The sequence below is a fragment of the Puma concolor genome, chromosome C1, assembly GCF_028749965.1.
Source record: "Puma concolor isolate L17-30 chromosome C1, mPumCon1.1.hap2, whole genome shotgun sequence".
Taxonomy (NCBI): domain Eukaryota; kingdom Metazoa; phylum Chordata; class Mammalia; order Carnivora; family Felidae; genus Puma; species Puma concolor.
Genome location: NC_141674.1, coordinates 171972251 through 171978504, shown reverse-complemented (window position 1 = coordinate 171978504; position 6254 = coordinate 171972251). Strand labels below are relative to the sequence as shown.

At 35.6% G+C, this 6254-nt stretch overlaps 1 non-coding gene across 1 annotated transcript; it reads left to right on the top strand.

Moving 5' to 3' along the window:
- Window positions 1-555: 555 nt before the first annotated feature.
- LOC112849045 (U6 spliceosomal RNA) lies at window positions 556-661 on the top strand. The gene has a single exon (XR_003222495.1). It is a non-coding gene; the product is annotated as a U6 spliceosomal RNA (small nuclear RNA).
- Window positions 662-6254: the final 5593 nt, after the last annotated feature.

Genomic DNA, 6254 nt, shown 5'->3' with positions numbered 1-6254 from the left:
TCACTGCGTTGTACGCCTGAAATTAATATAACATACGTTAACTATACTGGAATTAAATTTAAAACTTAAAAAATATGTCTTGGTGTCAGCATTCAGCTGGATGACCAACTGGTACGATGTGATATGACATTTCTTCTACTTTTATCTTCAATTCTCTCAATTGAGTCAGGAGTTGCTTCTCTGGAAATGCTCCTAAGGAACTGTATACTTATCTGGAAGTATCTCTATAGAAATTTTATGAGAATGACTAGTAAAAGCTAGAATCACTAGAGCTAAGCATATAGAAGAAAGCACTCATTCTTTTTAAAAATTGTTTCTTTTTCTAAAATTTTTTTTAACGTTTTATATTTTTTTGAGACAGGGAGAGACAGAGCATGAACAGGGGAGGGTCAGGGAGAGGGAGACACAGAATCTGAAACAGGCTCCAGGCTCTGAGCTGTCAGCACAGAGCCCAACGCGGGGCTCGAACTCACGGACCGAGAGATCATGACCTGAGCCGAAGTCGGCCGCTTAACCGACTGAGCCACCCAGGCGCCCCAAAAATTGTTTCTGTAAGTGCTCACACCAGAAGCACATATACTAAAATGGAATGTTACAGAGAAGCTTAGCATGGTCCCTGCACATGGATGATATACACATTTGTGAAGTGTTTCATATTTTTTAAAAAGTGGTTATTTAAAACTATTTGGGATGACACTATGTAGAGTGAAACAATTTTTTGTGATCTCTGAGAGGTCACTCATTCGATGATAGTTATGTCTTTCATTTCCTGATGCTTGGATTTTAAAAAAAAGCAAGATTGAAAGACTTCAGATTTTAAAGACTTGGATTTAAATACATTGATAAATAAGTATTTAACATGAAGAGAGTAAGGAATATTGGATCGATGAACTTGGAGGAAAAATGCAAATTTCACAACTCTTTCAAGGCTCAAATTCTAGAAAGCAGAGTGCAAGAGTAGTGAAGTAAAAGGGAATAAAGGTTATATGACTAGACTTTTTGCTGATCTCAGTTTCAGATTTAAATTTTTCAAATGGAGAATATACCCCAGTTCGAAAACTACATGCTGCCTCAATTTGAAAATAGCAGCAAATATTGAGAAACTTTGCAGGACTATTTTTTTTTATGGAAAGACTGTGAAAGATGATGTGTTGTTCTGTAATTGTCCTTTTTGTACACTCTTCTAGCAAGTATAGAGTTTTGTCTGCTAATCAAACATGTTAAAATAGCTGTCTTGGGGAAAAAAGCAAAAACACATTTGGTTTTATTTATTTAATATACATTTCTTGTGGTGTTTTGTTTTTGTTTTTGCTTTTGCTTTACATTTCTTGTGTTTCTATAAAACAAATCAAGGTGCATGGCTTTCTTTAAATATACTTTTAAACACATGCATTAGTCTAAAAAAATTATACTGCTTAAGAAAAGATTTCTTTTTACATAAGTAAGTCATCAGTGTATTAAGTGGTGAATGTTCAAGGAAGTATTATTATTCTAGTTCTGGACATTCTTATACTACTGAATTTAGTACCTGCTATTGTACCCTATACACAATGAAATGTTGAAGTACTTTTCTACGAAAAGTATATAAAAATTCAAACTGTGGAGGAAAAGTTTTCTAATTGGATAGTATAATTATTTTAAAAAGTCTTTACCATGATGTTTTACATTTGATTTAAAATGATGGAGGAAGGAGGTTATAAATCAAACAGAATTAGTTATATGTTGATAAGTAACAAAGCTGGGTGATGGGTACATGGGAGGGGGTGTTAATTTTGCTATTCTTTCTCCTGTTGCTTGAAAATTTGAAAATGTCCATTACTGAAAAGTAAACAAATAGGTAAAATAAATAAAAGCAAATTAACTTTAATCAGAATATATACCTTTGTGATACTCTGAAATTGGCCAGTGTCTTTGGAATTTAAGCAGCTTAAAAATTGTATTTATTGAAGGAAAAGAAAAAGCAAAAAAAAAAAAAAAAAGAAAAGGAAATAAATAAAAAATTATCTAGCTAGAGAGAGGCAGGGAGAGAAAGGCTAGCCTGATAACTAGGCCTTAATATTATTAAAACTATTATTAATAGCTAATTGCTATCAATATTAATAATATATTAGTATTAATATTATTGAATTCCTTGGGAAAATAACTCAATAACTTTTTTGTAATCTACTCTGGGCTTTTTTTTACTTTCTTATTTTTTTAAATGTATTTTATTTACGTTTTTAAGTAAGCTCTATGTCCAGCATGGGACTTGAACTCATGACCCCATGGTCAAGTGTTATATGCTCTACAGACTGAGCCAACCAGGCATTTCATTTTACTTTCTTATTTTTATATTTCTACTTTAAGAGGAGTGATGTCTAAGAAGTATGTTCTCATCGTTTATTTTACATGTTAAGTATGTTTTAAGCTTGATTCAGATTACTTTTACAATGTTTTTAAAAAGTGATTTTTATGTCATTGTATAATATTACATTTTAAAAGGTGTAGAGTTTTGCCAGTCCTTCCGCCGTCAAAGACCAGTATTGAATGGAGTTTTATTATTATTTCACGAAAGGAGAGGAACAATATAACTTCACTGTGCGTGTGTGGATGGGCTTATGTGCGTGTATGTGTATATATGGCTATTTATGTCTTAGTAGCATAGATGACTTCTAACTCACAAGCTGTAGAGTCATACGACGTGTGCTCATCTCCATGGTAACCATTTCTAAGATAAATGTGCTTCTGAACAATGATCCCAAAATAGTCTATTACCCGTTTTTGTAGATTTCCATTGTAGCAGCAAACAATAATTTTGAAAAATTTTGATCCATTCCTTAACCAACAAAAATAGAGACAACAAATATATATCCAAATCTGTGGAGAAACTATGGTTAAGTGCAATAATAATTTTTATAATAAACCCAAGATTTTGTTTGGTCTCATTTTCATTTTATGGATTATCTGTATTTATTGCTTCTCCTGAAACTTTTTGGCTTCCTACATTTTAGCCATTTTCCTTTTTGAGATTTCTTGGCTATAAAATAAACAGGAAGAAATGATCTTCCAGATCTCTTTTAGCTCTAAGATTTTATGATTTTATGATTTCTCTACTCAGCTTGAAGCATTATAAGAACATAAGCTTGGAAAATAAAAACAATTGAAACCTAAGTCAGACAATTTTTTTCTCCTTACTAGGTTAACTAAAGGAGAGTTAAGTTTTTTTTCTTAAGAGTTTTCTTTATCTGCAATGCACCTTCTATACTTTTTTTTTTTTTTTTTTAAGTAGTTTCCATGCCCAACATGGGGCTTGAACTCACAACAAAATGAGGACTAGTTGAATGGAATTCTTTCATTGGAGAAAATCCTGCCTGTGGTTTAAGGATGCTCATTTTGCACATATTTCTTCTCCACATTTCCTCTGTTGGAATTTCAATATCTGAGTCCTCCAAGGGATTGGGAAAGTCTCTGTGACCCTCAGATGGGCTGGGTCAGAACATATATCAACGGAGGAATGGTAAAAAGCAGGACAGATTCTACCCAACCCTTTTTAGTTCCAGGAAAATGGAAGGCTGATTCCTTGGACTTTAGTTTTTCTACTACTCCTCCAACGACCTCCAGGGCCTTACATTCTCTATGCTCCTAGATTTGTAAGGATCGGAAAGATGCAGGTTCCCTAAACTTTCATTCAGAGCAGACTGTGGCAGAATTGTAACACCACATTTTCCTTTGAGAGTAATCCTTACTTTGGGCCCAACTCCTTTAGAACTCCTTTTAAATTACTTCCTTCCTTTGGAGTATCACATCTTCTCTCAGAGTTCACCTGCATGCTAACAAGTCCTCCTTTTCTGCTTTCTTCAGTAATAGGGAAAACTCTTTTTTCTCTTATCTGGGCCAAGCACATCCTGACCAGACCACCAAGATAATCACTGTTATTCTTGCCAATCCCAGACTCACTCCCAAACATACTAACTCTTCTTAGGTCTCCACTCTTGGTAGGCTGCCTAGTGACCTAATCCATGCTAATGAAGGAAAAGAGGGACTGGAGAATTTATGTACACCTTTTGGATACAAGTTTTTTTTTTTTTTCATTTTATTTATTGTTTATATCCAAGTTAGTTAACATATGGTGCAACAATGATTTCAGGAGTAGAGTCCTTAATGCCCCTTACCCATTTAGACCATCCCTCCTCCCTCAACCCCTCCAGCAACCCTCCGTTTGTTCTCTGTATTTACTAGTCTTTTATGTTTTGTTCCCCTCTCTGTTTTTATATTATTTTTGCTTCCCTTCCCTTGTGTTCATCTGTTTTTATTTTAAATTCCTCGTATTAATGAAGTCATATAATATTTGTCTTTCTCTGACTGACTAATTTCACTTAGCATAATACCCTCCAGTTCCATCCATGTAGTTGCAAATGGCAAGATTTCATTCCTTGTGATTGCCAAGTAATACTCCCTTGTATATATGTATTCCATGTCTTCTTTATCCACTCATTCATTGATGGATATTTGGGCTCTTTTCATACTTTGGATATTGTTGATAGGGCTGCTATAAACATTGCCATAGAAAGCTTATGAAATAAATTGAAGAAGACACACACAAAAAATGGAAAAACATTCCATGGTCCTGGATTAGAAGAACAAACACTGTTAAAATGTTGATACTACCCAAAGCAATCTGCATATTCAATGCAATTCCTATCAAAATAACACCAGCATTCTTCACAGAGCTAGAACAAACAATCCTAAAATTTGTATGGAACCAGAAAAGATCCTGAATAGCCAAAGCAATCTTGAAAAGGAAAACCAAAGCTGGAAGCATCATACTCCCAAACTTCAAGATGTATTACAAAGCTGTAATCATCAGGGTGCCTGGGTGGCTTAGTCGGTTAAGTGTCCGACTTTGGCTCAGGTCATGATCTCACGGTTTGTGGGTTCAAGCCCCGCATTGGGCTCTGTGCTGACAGCTTAGAGCCTGGACCCTGCTTCGGATTCTGTGTCTCCATCTCACCCTGCCCCTCCCCCGCTCACACTCTGTCTCTCTCTCTCAGAAATAAATAAACATTAAAGAAAAATTTTTTTAAAAAGCTGTAATCATCAAGACACAATGGTACTGGTACAAAAAACAGACACTCAGATCAATGGAACAGAATAGAGAGCTCAGAAATGAACCCAGAAGCATATGGACACTAATCTTTCACAAAGCAGGAAAGAATATCCAATAGAGTATAGACCATCTCTTCAGCAAATGGTGCTGGGAAAACTGGACAGCGGCATGCAGAAAAATGAACCTGTACCACTTTCTTACACCATACACAAAAATAAACTCGAAATTGTAGAAAGACCTAAATGTAAGACAGGAAGCCATCAAAATCCTCAAGGAGAAAGCAGGCAAAAACCTCTTGGACCTCAGCTGCAGCAACTTCTTACTCATCACATCTCCAGAGGCAGGGGAAACAAAAGCAAAAATGAACTCATCAAGATAAAAAGCTTCTGCACAGTGAAAGAAACAATCAGCAAAACTACAAGTCAACTGACAGAATGGGAGAAGATATTTGCAAATGGCATATCAGATAAAGGTTAGTATCCAAAATCTATAAATAACTTACCAAACTCAACACCCAAAAAAACAAATAATCCAGTGAAGAAATGGGCATAAAGACATGAATAGACACTTCTCCAAAGAAAACATCCAGATGGCCAACTGACCCATGAAAAAATGCTCAACATCACTCATCATTAGGGAAATACAAGTCAAAACCACAATGAGATACCACCTCACACCTGTCAGAATGACTAACATTAACAACTCAGGTAACAACAGATGTTGGCGAGGATGAGGAGAAAGAGGATCTCTTTTGGATACAAGTATATTTTAAAAGCAGCCTTGCAGTCAGTGTCCTTACATTTTTTGTCTCACCTCAAGAATATTGGGGGCTTTTAAAAAGGTAGGGCAGTACCACAGAACGCCTACAAAACACATAGTTTGCCCAATGACCTCTTCAGTCCATGAAAGGATTGATTTTGACATTTGGCTTTGTTAGTGGACAGAGAATACAAAGAACCCCAAGTGGAAACTTTGTTTTGGTTCCCAGAGGTTAGTGGATTTTGTACCTCATATTAGTCATTGTCCACAGGCCAAGTGACTTGAAAAGGCAGTGCTTGCCTTGTCTTGACCCTTTTTCAGATGACTAAAGTTCCAGGTATCCCTCTCTGAAGGCCTATTTATGTGAATTAGTAAATCTTGCGTTATGACCCTAGTACTTTTAAACGGG